A 13,026-nucleotide genomic window follows, 5' to 3' on the forward strand; every position below is an offset into this window, starting at 1 on the left:
ACACTTGTAAAAAAAATAACCGAGTTCCAAAAAACAAAACTTGAATTTGCCATGCACCAGCAACTATTCACATAGCATTTACATTGTATTCATAACCATTTACATAGCATTTGCATTCTATTAGGTATTAAAAGTAATCTAGAGATGATTTAAAGTGTATGGGAGGAAGAGTGTACGTTACATGAAATACCACACCTTTTTATACAGTGGACTTGAGCATCCGCAGATTTTTAAATCCACAGTAAGTCTGGTAACCAAAGGACAAAGTTTAGGGCTTTTCAAATTGAAACTCTAGCTATATTTTTCCATCAAACCACTGCTACAGATGCTTGTTTCACTCTAGGTATTTATATTACTCTGAGTTACATTATGAATCTCATCAACTTTGAGAGCTAAATCAGAAACTCAAATCATATTTATCTAATTGTTTTTCAGGAGAAAGAAGTTAGAATTAAAATATCAATGGCTTCCTGAGTATGCTGTGTAACTGTACTAAGTAGTTTACACAAATTCTCATTTAATCAACAAAATGAAGTAGAAATTATCTCTATTTAACAAGACCTAAGAAAACCAAGGCTTAAATGGGTAAATTATAACAACTTGCCAGGGCTAGAATTCAAATGCAGTTCAAGTCTCTGCTCTTAGCCACTACACTTCATTATCTTATATGTATATTTAAAGTTTCAAATATCACTGTATAATATAACCTTATATCATGAATTGTTGCATGCAAGTGTGTATATAAAATGCAGTTACAAACAGATATGCATCAAACTTTTCTGACCTTCAAAATCGATGTATTTTAAAATTTCCACATATTTGAAAAGCAACTGAAAAACTTCATCTATGTATGTGATTTGAGCCTCACTAGAAATTCCTTTACATAAATTTATATTAATACACTAATGAATAAAAATAGCAAGCTAAATAATCATTACCAAGCTCTTACACATAACATGATTTCCTGGTAATGTCCAGTTCAGTTCAGTCGCTCAGCCACGTCCAAGTCTTTGCAACCCCATGAACTGCAACACACAAGGCCTCCCTGTCCATCACCAACTCCCGGAGTCCACCCAAACCCATGTCCATTGAGTCAGTGATGCCATCCAACTATCTCATCCTCTGTCGTCCCCTTCTCCTCCTGCCAGCATCAGGGTCTTTTCCAATGAGTCAGCTCTTCATATCAGATGGCCAAAGTATTGGAGTTTCAGTGTCAACATCAGTCCTCCCAATGAACATTCAGGACTGATCTCCTTTAGGATGGACTGGTTGGATCTCCTTGCAGTCCAAGGGACTCTCAAGAGTCTTCTCCAACACCACAGTTCAAAAGCATCAATTCTTCAGTGCTCAGCTTTCTTTATACTCCAACTCTCACATCCATACATGACCACTGGAAAAACCATAGCCTTGACTAGACGGACCTTTATTGACAAAGTAATGTCTCTGCTTTTGAATATGCTATCTAGATTGGTCATAACTTTCCTTCTAAGGAGTAAGCGTCTTTTAATTTCATGGCTGCAATCACCATCTGCAGTGATTTTGGAGCCCCCAAAAATAAAGTCTGACACTGTTTCCACTGTTTCCCCATCTATTTCCCATGAAGTGATGGGACCGGATGCCATGATCTTCGTTTTCTGAATGTTGAGTTTTAAGCCAACTTTTTCACTCTGCTCTTTCACTTTCATCAAGAGCTTCTTTAGTTCTTCTTCAGTTTCTGCCGTAAGGGTGGTGTCATCTGCATATCTGACGTTATTGATATTTCTCCCGGCAATCTGGATTCCAGCTTGTGCTTCTTCCAGCCCAGTGTTTCTCATGATGTACTCTGCATAGAAGTTAAATAAGCAGGGTGACAATATACAGCCTTGACGTACTCCTTTTCCTATTTGGAACCAGTCTGTTGTTCCATGTCCAGTTCTAACTGTTGCTTCCTGACCTGCATACAAGTTTCTCAAGAGGCAGATCGGGTGGTCTGGTATTCCCATCTCTTTCAGAATTTCCCAGTTTATTGTGATCCACACGGTCAAAGGCTTTGGTATAATCAATAAAGCAGAAATAGATGTTTTCCTGGAACTCTCCTGCTTTTTTGATGATCCAGAGGATGTTGGCAATTTGAGCTCTGGTTCCTCTGCCTTTTCTAAAACCAGCTTGAACATCTGGAAGTTCATGGTTCACGTATTGCTGTAGCATGGCTTGGAAAATTTTGAGCATTACTTTACTAGCATGTGAGATGAGTGCAATTGTGTGGTGGTTTGAGCATTCTTTGGCATTGCCTTTCTTTGGGATTGGAATGAAAACTGACCTTTTCCAGTCCTGTGGCTGCTGCTGAGTTTTCTTAGCAATGTATCAGGCATTAAAACTGAAATTTTGCTTAGTTAATGGCAATTTCAAATAACATAAACTTTTATACTTCATTTTATTTCCCCATACCTCCAGTTATACTCTTGCAGAAGAAAGAAACTGTAGTACGGTATTTTCTCAGTAGAGATACTTTATAAGGTATGAGAATATTTTAGTCTTTATACTTTCATTGAAGGCAAAAAAAGAGGATGGCAGAGGATGAGATGGTTAGATAACATCACTGACTTTGAGCAAACTCTAGGAGACAGTGAAGGACAGGGAAGCCTGGTGTGCTGCAGTCCATGGGGTTTCAAAGAGTTGGACATGACTTAGCAAATATTTTCATTACATTAAAAATTAATACTACTGTATTTCAAATTTTTACACAATTTTTGTTTCTTTGCAATTTTTCTTTTTAATATGCACTGATTTTTGAAATTTATTAATCTTGGCAAGATGGAACTGTCATGTTACCATTCTGACTGTTATATGATGTCAACTTTTAAAGAAACTTACTTAACCAGCTAGAATAGGCCATAATACGGTTTCACTTTGTCACTATTGCAAATGTAACAATCATCCTACTGTTAATGAACTCAGGTTCAGCTGCTCACTGCTCAAAAGCCAATAGTGGAGAGGCAAATGTTGGCAGAAAGAAAGTTACTTTAATAAGAAAGCCTACCAACTAAGGAGATGGTGGACTCATGTCCCCAAAACCAACTCTAAAGATTCTGCTCAGCTATGTGATTTTTAAAGGGAAAAGGGGGACGTGATCTCAGTTAATCATTGAAGCAGATGGTTAGGTTCTGCATCATTTTCCATTGTGTGCAGGATGGCTGACAGTTAACTATCTTTCTTCAGATGTTATTATGCCCATGTGGTCTGCCTGCAGGATTGCTAAGGGGGCTGCTGGAGTTAGAGAGCAAGGCATTCTTTAATTAACTACTTAATTCTTCACTCCTACTTCTTTCAGTCGAGGGAAAGAATCAACAGGTTAGGCAAGGTATTGTGTGCATTTAGTAGAATGTAAATCAGGAGTTAGGTTAAATGTTACCTAGTGCTCTCATTTTTATACTTACGGCTTAACAGGGACAAAAATTGACAAACAGGAAAGGGGCAAAGAGCTAAAAGAGCTACTTACAAATCCCTACTTGTCAGACAACATTTCATTTCTATGCGATTAGGGGGAAAAGTCCATCTTCCATAATTTCTTCACACTGACATATGATGTTGTATAACTAGAGTGGAAGACAGGTCTGTGGTGCCTCTTTGCTCACAATTTTAGTTGTCTTCTTATATATACAGGCAAAACAAGGTATAATTATTTTGATGCCCACAAACATATAGATTATTAAGAGCAATTGTGTTAATTTCATTCTCTGAAGATCAGTTCTTCAAATAGTGCTAGCTATAGATTCAGTACTGCTCACGATGGAGCAGCTTATGTTCCGGTTACAGTTTGGTCATGGTGCAGTTAGCTTTTTCCCTCTGATGGTGGTGATAGCATCTTTAAAACAACTAAGGAATGTGCATCAGACACTGAGTCTATTACTCTATTGTCCCAACCATTAACTGCTCAAGCCTGCTCTTTTGTGACTCAGGGATGACTGAGAGATTTCTGTTTCTCTACAAACAAGAGGCCAGGGACAAACAGAAGCCTTTGTACTTTGGGGAGTCCTGCAGGGTTCTGCTCAGTTCCACCATACATGTACAATATTTGCTCAGGTTGACTTCTGGAAGGATAACCTGCTGGACCATAGGGTTTGTGCATCTTCAAACTTACTAGGCATCATACAGCTGCTTTTCAAAGAGGACTGTACCAATTTACATTGACACCAGCAATGTATACAAGTTCTAATTTCCCTGCATAAGTATTTGGCAAATATCAGACCTTCACATCAGAGAAGGAAATGGCAACCCACTCCATTATTCTTGCCTCAAAAAACCCGTGGACAGAGGAGCCTGGTGGGCTGCTATCCATAGGGTCGCACAGAGTCAGACATTACTGAAGCTACTTAGCATGTGTGCATGCCTTGGAGAAGGAAATGGCAATCCACTCCAGTACCCTTGCCTAGAGAATCCCATGGACAGTGGAGCCTGGTGGGCTGCCATCTATGGGATCGCACAGAGTCAGACACAATTGAAGCGACTTAGCAGCAGCAGCAGCAGACCTTCACATCTCTGTCAATATGATGGTTGTGCCAACACTATCTCATCCATGTTTGTCACCTGACATTCCATTGGTTCATCAATGATATTATTGATATAAAATTTTATTTTTCTTAGTGTTGACACTGTATTGTAATAGTGTTTACATTTTTTATTGATCACTTCCAACTTGCTGTGATTCAAAACATTTAAAAACTCAGTTTGTAACTTTTGAAATAAAATTTTTCTCTCTTAAGGAATGTTCTAGTTTGCCATAAGTTATGACTATATCTGTTAAAAAGAGTTTAACCTCTTCGTCATTAAATTACCTGGTTTTTGAGGAAACTATTAAATAAAAAGAAATTATTTCATCCTCTGCTCATTCAAAGCAGTTTATACATCAGTTATTTCACTTAGCCTAATGTTAGCTGCTCCTTCATTAAGTTAATTCTTTTAAGGCTAGGACTGTCATGTTGCACTAATGGCATGTTGTACTATCTTTAAGATATAAAACACCAGAGCACCCTAAAAGTCCCTCCTCATTCCCCTTCCAGGGCCATCCTTTCAAGGATAAACACTATCCTGACATCTAAAAACAGATCTGAACTTTATATAAGTAAAATTATATAATATGTGTTATTTTGCCTCTGACTTCTTTCAGTCAACATTATATTTATACAATTCATTCACAATCTAACAATACTATACTTCATATATTCTCAACGATGTATAGTATTTTGTTATATGACCATACTACAATTTATCCATTCTACTGTTTATATGGGCAGTTTCTACATTTGCGCTCTCGTGAATAGCACTGCTATGGACACTGTCATTCATGGCTTTTGGTGAATATATATCTGCATTTCAGTTGGGTATATACCTAGAAGTGGAATTTCTGAGTTACATGGTATATGTATGTTCAATTTTAGTAGATAATGACAAACAATTTTTCCGAAGTGGACTACCAAAGCCTAATTTTTGAATTCATTCATTCATTCACTCATTCCCTAATTAAAAAAAAATATGCTAAGCAGAAAATTGTTAGATGGCTCACATCAAGTTTCTGTGTCTCCATAGCACTTGTTCCTTCCTGTATTCATTTTCTTAAATACCTAAGGTGTGCCAAGCACTGTTCTACATTTAGTGACCACTGGATTAATAAGACAGATTCCTCACCCTCATGGTACTTACATTCTAATGGGAAACAAACAATAAATCACAGGTGATAAGTTTTTTAAAAAAGATATAATATCAAAAAGTGGAAAGCTCTACTAAAAAAAATAAAATGAAATAAGGGGAAAGAATGTGGAGATGGGAAACAGGGTCCCAATTTTGATAAAATGTGTCAGGTATCTCTAAAAAAAAGTGAAATCTGATTTGAAGTAGGTGGTAGTGAGAATAATTACATTTAGCACATATTCTGAAAGTAAGGTAACAGGATTTATTGACAGATTTGATATGGGTATGGGGTGTGAATACAATAATTATGATAGTTATTCATACATGTTTGGATGAATAACTCTATCTAATAATAAGTCTGTAGTATGAATACCTGCCATCGGATACACACTCATTTATTAGGTGGTTTTTAGACAGTTGTTAAAGTACTGAGTATATCTTCTATAGTAATACTTAGAATGTATTTCAAATCTTCCTCTGTTGTCATTCCAACAATCAGTCAACAATAACTCTGTAAATAAATATTCTTCTTCTTAGAGGAAAAAATTTACAAATACCACAAATAAACATAGACCCCACTCCAGTACTCTTGCCTGGAAAATCCCATGGACAGAGGAGCCTGGTAGGCTGCAGTCCATGGGGTCACTAAGAGTCGGACACGACTGAGCGACTTCACTTTCACTTTTCACTTTCATGCATTGGAGAAGGAAATGGCAACCCACTCCACTGTTCTTGCCTGGAGAATCCCAGGGACAGGGGAGCCTGGTGGGCTGCCGTCTATGGGTCACACAGAATCGGACACGACTGAAGCAACTTAGCAGCAGCAGCATATCTGTATGTATTTACATATATATGTGTGTGTATACATATGTGTGTGTGTATATAAAGATTATATATCTATAATCTTAAAAACATCAAGTGCTTAGAAGGTTTCTTTATTTTGTTTTTTTTTTTGGCAGTGCCTCATGGCATGCAGGATCTTAGTTCCCTGACCAGGGATCGAACCCATGCTCCCTGCAGTGGAAGTGCGGATTCTCTTTTTTTTAATGTTGATAGTCATTTTACTTATAATTGCCAAAATCTAGGCTAGGCTTCAAAAATACGTGAACCAAGAACTTCCAGATAATCCAGCATCTTAATCCACACTGGATTAAGAAAAGGCAGAGGAACCAGAGATCCAACATCCACTGGATCATAGAAAAAGCAAGGGAATTCAAGAAAAACATCTATCTTTCCTTCATTGACTACACTAAAGCTTTTGACTGTGTGGATCACAACAAACTGTGGAAAATTCTTCAAGAGATGGGAATACCAGACCACCTTACCTGCCTCCTGAGAAACCTGTATGCAGGTCAAGAAGCAACAGTTAATATCGGATATGGAACAACGGACTGGTTCCAAATTGGGAAAGGAGTGTGTCAGGGCTGCGTATTGTCACCCTGCTTATTTAACTCATATGCAAAGTACATCATGTGAAATGCCAGGCTGGATGAAGCACAAGCTGGAATCAAGATTTCAGGGAGAAATATCAATAATCTCAGCTAGTGCAGATGACACTACCCTTATGGCAGGAAGTGAAGAGGAAGTAAAGAGTCTTGATGAGGGTGAAAGAGGAGAGTGAAAAGGCTAGCTTAAAACTCAACATTCAAAAAACTAAGATCATGGCATCCGGTCCCATCACTTCATGGCAAACAGATGGGGAGACAATGGAAACAGTGATAGACTTTATTTTCTTGGACCCCAAAATCACTGCAGATGGTGACTGCAGCCATGAAATTAAAATATGCTTGTTCCTTGGAAGAAAAGCCATAACAAACCAAGAAAGCATATTAAAAAGCAAAGACATCACTTTGCCGATAAAGGTCCATCTAGTCAAAGCTATGGTTTTTCCAGTGGTCATGTATGGAGGTGAGAGCTGGACCATAAAGAAGGCTGAGTGCCAAAGAACTAATAATGCTTTTGAACTGTAGTGCTGGTGAAGATTCTTGAGAATCCTCTGGACTGCAAGGAGATCAAACCAATCAATCCTAAGAAAAATCAACCCTGAATATTCATTGGAAGGACTAATGCTGAAGCTGAAGCTCCAATAATTTTGCCGCCTGATGCCAAGAGCTGACTCACTGGAAAAGATCCTAGAAAAGACTGAAGGCAGGAGGAGAAGGGGATGACAGAGGATGACATGGTTGGATGGCATCACCAACTCAATGGACATAAGTTTGAGCAAGCTCCAGGAGATGGTGAAAGACAGGGAAGCCTGGCATGCCATAGTTCATGGAGTTGCAAAGAGTTGGACACGACTGAGCAACTGAACAACAAAAAGGAAAACAAGTATCCTTCAACAGGTGAATAAACAAACTGGTACATTTATAAAATGGAATACTTTCAGCAACAAAAAAGCAACAAACTACTGATATATGTAATGTCTGGAATGAATATCAAGAACAATACACTGGAAGTGTGGATTCTTAACCACTGGACTACAAGGGAAGTCCCCGAGAAGTTATTTTTTTAATTAATATGTCACTATTTCAATGAATGAGTAGCTAACAATAAAGACTGACAAACAGATCGATCAATAAAAAGAAATTTTTTTTAAGTAAAAAATTACAAATCCTTTAAGAGGTACCTTGAGGAAGTTAAAATTTTAAATGTTTTAATGAGCATACTATGACTTAAGGTAAAATTTCACTCCCTGTGCTAACTACCAATTGCCTCTGTATTTTTAATGTTAACTTTTTCTCTTAGTGTTTTTATTTGAATTCATAACAATTCAACAGGAGATAAGAAATTTGGGTTGAGATTCAATAATACCAACACACAGTAGCCTATATTAACCATATGAATGGAGAAATAACACATAAGTCTTTTTGATTCTCCTAGTCTATTTTTGCTCTTAAAAATGAGAATTGTCTCGCATGCTACATCCTAAGAACTAAAAATGGCACAGAGTGCTCTATACTTGGTTTTGTGTTGCCAGGAAATACTAAGTGGAAAATCAGTCTTAACAGACAGATTTGTCACATCAAACAGGCATCTTATATGATTGGTAATCAGGTGACAACCTTTTGCTCTTAAAAAAAAAAAAAAGCAATGAAAATATTAAGGGCCAAGTATACAAAGTCTTGTGGGCTTCCCTAGTGGCTCAGCAGTAAAGGATCTGCCTGCAGTGCAGGAGATGCAGGTTTGATCCCTGGATGGGGAAGATCCCCTGGAGGAGGACATGGCAACCCACTCCAGTATTCTTGCCTGGAGAATCCCCGTGGACAGAAAGCCTGGTGGGCTACAGTCCACAGAGTTGCAAAGAGTCGGGCAAGACTGAAGCAATTGAGTATACATTCACACACATACAAAACCTCAGGATGTACTTATCCAGAAAGTTTTACACTCGATCTCCAGTTTTTGTACAAGAAGGAAGAAAAATAAATGAAAATGAAATTTTCCATACAGAATTATAAGCAGGAGACTTAATCATTTATTAAATGAGTCAAAATAAAGCATATAATATATAAATTGCAAATAAAAAGGAAAAAAGAAAATATGGCTTAATGATAGGATGGTCAATAAATGTAATCTAATTGTAGAGCTTCAAAAGGCTTCAGAGTAAGACTTGGAAGAAAGCAAGGGGCTATGGGAAAGAAGTCAAAAATGAGCATGCTAACATCACAGAAAACAGAATCAAAAAGCAAAACAAAAGTAAAAAATTTAGAAAATTACTATTCACAATAAAAGAAATTCACAAAGCTTAATCCAACAAATGAGCTACACTGGAGAAACAGTACACAGTTGAAACCGTAAAATATAGTCTAAACTGTGGACGCTTAAGAATGAAAGAGGTTAATTCATTTTACAAAGGGTTCAGTTGAACTTGGTACACCCCTGCATCTAAAGGCTAAGACAGTAGAACAGTTCTGATAGTCCTATTCTCAACCACACAGCCTGGTGAAAGAAAGCTATATTCTCCTCTATTGAGAATGGAAATTGTTTCAACTTATTTCAGTTATTAAATGTCTACTGTGCGGACTGCTATGGTTTCCTCCCTTCAAGGTATTTACAACAAGAAACAGATAATAAATAACTGAAAAAGATACCCAGGAGTCACACTTCAAATAAGCAAATGAACAATCCAAAGAAGCAACATGTCAAGGAAGAAGTAACTGTACATCACTGCCAGCATGTGACAAGGGTCATGAGTGTTACATGGATAGAAATGTCTGGCCAAGAGATGTTAAATGAGGAAGCTTCCAAGACATGATAGACTTTCAGGAGCTTTTCGAAACAGAAAAGTTGACCAGAGTATATTTCAGAGGGCACTACACTGGGAAAAGGCTCTAAAAGTGAAATAGAAACATTATAACCAAATAAATAAAGCTAGTCAAATCACTTTTTTAAACAGGGTTAGAGATACTAAACTATAAGTTTCCTCTCCTAACATCTGTGCTAAATGTTTTACATGTATTACCTCATTTAATCCACACATTTTTCTCATTTAGAGCTGTTATATTCATTTTAGCAAGAAGGAAATCAAAACCAACGATGAAGAGACTTGTCCAACATCACCAGGAAGTGGTGCAACCAAGAGTAAAACCCAGGCAGTGAGACTCAGGAATCCTGATTTATGGACCTTCTCTACTAATGGTCCATAATGGCTGAAATGATTATGGTCACTTATTGTCAGAGCTTTGTATAATGTCTGGGTCACAGTAGGTCCCTGATAAATAATGGCCAAAAGAAAGAATGGGAATGATAAAGGTGGGCAATGTGATACAGAAAAACTACTGATTTCCCTCCCTCTCTCTCTGATAATGCAATGTTCCAAAAAATCAATGAAGAAAACCTGATGAATAAAACACCTGTATCATCTTTATGCAATCTCTTGAAAGACTAATAAGAAGGATCAAGGAAGTCAAGAAATCTCTAATCTTACTGATGTCCTTTCCTGATATAGAGGATTATTCATTTCAGTGGATTGACTTGGATATATAGATATATCTAAACTATTAGTTAAAATAAAATACAATTCACATTAATTAAAAATACAGCTATTGTTATTTGTAATGGCTAAAAATGAAGTGTTTATTCCAAGATTACAGGAGTAAAAAGAACAAGTATTCTAGACTTGCATATAATACAATAGACATGGCAATGCAATAATTGCATCTAATTCGAGTAACTCAACTAAAAGTCAAAAAAAAATGAAAAAGTACTTTTAGATTCTCTCTCAAGTTTGCTAACTTTAATTCTTAAAAAATAAAAAAGCATATTAAAACAGGAAAAGGGAGAAGCTAGATTGTATCTCTGCAGTTATTTGGACACACTTCTATTTATAATTTGGGGGAAAGGAAGGGAGAGGAGAGGGTGATTGCGTCCTCATGCCTGCCAGCCCAAAACCACAGGTTTCCCCTGCTTCTCAAAGAAAAGTCAAACTAAATACTCTACTGTGGTTGGACTATATCCCTGATTCAAACATCCACCAAAGAGGTTAGTTTGCTTTTGACAGTCTATCTCCCTTAGGGTGAATATAAATTTTTATTCCACCAATTCTGCTTTCAGAAAAGCTCTCCCCAAATATTCTCCCTCCTTCGAATACAGAGCAAACATCCACTTTCTACATTTTTCCAGTGCTAGAGATCAATGATAAATGTATGTGTGGGTTCATTTACCCATAAGGGAAATGGAAACTGCTGTTCTGACTCGAAGACTACTCCGTGGAACAAATGGATTAGGAAGTATAGACAGTTCCAATGACCATAAATTCATGATAAATCTGTAGAAAATGCCTTCATGAATTCTGCAAAATACACAACCATAAGCCCACCAGAACTCAATGTGAAGTGTCTGGTGACTGACATCCTGAATACCTGACATGCAGATAACTGGGCAACAAATAATAACCTCAGTAAACAATCTCCAGAATTAAGAACAATAAAATGTTATTCAACTTTATGTCTAAATTGCTTTTTGTCTTTTAGATACTACCATGTAAGTGATGTACATAAACAACAGAGGGAAAAGAATCAGTGGAGGGGAAATCAAAGCGTTTTAGAGAAATAAAAAACCCTGAGAATAACAGGAAGCAAATGTGTAATTGAGCAGGTCAAGAAAACAAAATAAAAAACAAATAGATGCTAAAAATTTTTTAAACCAAATTAAAAGTCCTCAAGTTTTCTTAATATCTGTGATGTTAAAGGCAAAAAAAAAAAAAGTGGTTTAACAACTTAAATTTATCTTCACCTTATATTTTGTTATTTATATTTTCCAAGGTATGAAACAGAATAGTATTTGGAAAGGAATATTAAGTATATACATACAAACAAAACACACACATATGCATGTGTGTATATATACATATATGTGCATATACAAATACACATATATCCAAATGTATATGTATACATATGTGTATTTTCTCAACAAATCATCTTAACTGAATATGTAACTTTTTCCCCAACAGTAGTACGGCTAATTAAGATTTAATGTACTTTTCTGCTTCAACAATTAAATGAGAGGACTGCACGGAATTGTTTTGTACTGCTAGGAAAACCATACAATGGTCAGAAATGTGAAAATAAATTTCCACGAAAAATTCTGTTTTCTTTCATAAGTTTGAAGAACATTTTCACTTATGAATAATCCTCCTCCTCCCTTTAATTTGGAATTTAAAACTTATGTTGTAGATTTGAGTGTTTCAGAGAAAGAAGATTCTGGACACACCAGATGTATGACCATCTAGGAAACTGATTATTTAATGAAATAAAAAGAAGAACTACAGAAGCTAGGCAGCCATTTTATTAACATCTGATCTAGCAGCATCTAACAGAGATGACAAGTTTTATCATGCATCTTTAACCACTAAATTCACAAAACAAACAGAAGGTTTACCATGGGAGGTACAGAGTGATCAGACTATATCCTCTAGTTGCTCTTCCAGTAAAACAGCATGTGTTGTCTAAAATTGCTATGGGTACGTGGGAGCTCATAAGAAAAATGAAGTTTTAGTCAAATGTCTTCTTTAATATCCTATACTACGACCTCTATAGTAAATGAAAAGTTTACATACAAACAACCATTATGAGTAAGATCAAATATTAACATTAAGATGGAGTACAATGATGTTCAATTTTGCAACTATGGTGTTGAATCCTTATTAAGCATGTAAGCAGTTTCACCACATGAGGGTTCTGTTTGCATGTTACAATTGACTTAACATATTCTGTTATTCAAATGAATTTAAGAGGGAAAACATTTATGTTCCAACTCTCCTTCTGATTATAATATAGAGAATGATGGCAGATATTTCTCTAAATAATCAACATAATCAGGAATAAGATCCAAAAGAAAACTTAAAGCAGAAGGTACAGA

The 13,026-nt window shown here is 36.5% G+C and overlaps 1 protein-coding gene across 2 annotated transcripts in view; it reads right to left on the minus strand.

The window, feature by feature from the left end:
- The window catches only part of COMMD10 (COMM domain containing 10), a 184,318-nt gene that overhangs the window by 74,348 nt on the left and 96,944 nt on the right, over positions 1–13,026 (minus strand). The window contains exon 6 of one of the 2 annotated variants that reach the window (XM_059888321.1): positions 1–13,026. This exon is cut by the window's left edge and continues 41,961 nt beyond it; it is cut by the window's right edge and continues 47,765 nt beyond it. The gene's annotated coding sequence lies outside the window, so the exon portion shown is untranslated. 2 annotated transcript variants of the gene reach the window in all.

This window comes from Bos taurus, chromosome 7 (genome assembly GCF_002263795.3).
Source record: "Bos taurus isolate L1 Dominette 01449 registration number 42190680 breed Hereford chromosome 7, ARS-UCD2.0, whole genome shotgun sequence".
Classification (NCBI taxonomy): Eukaryota; Metazoa; Chordata; class Mammalia; order Artiodactyla; family Bovidae; genus Bos; species Bos taurus.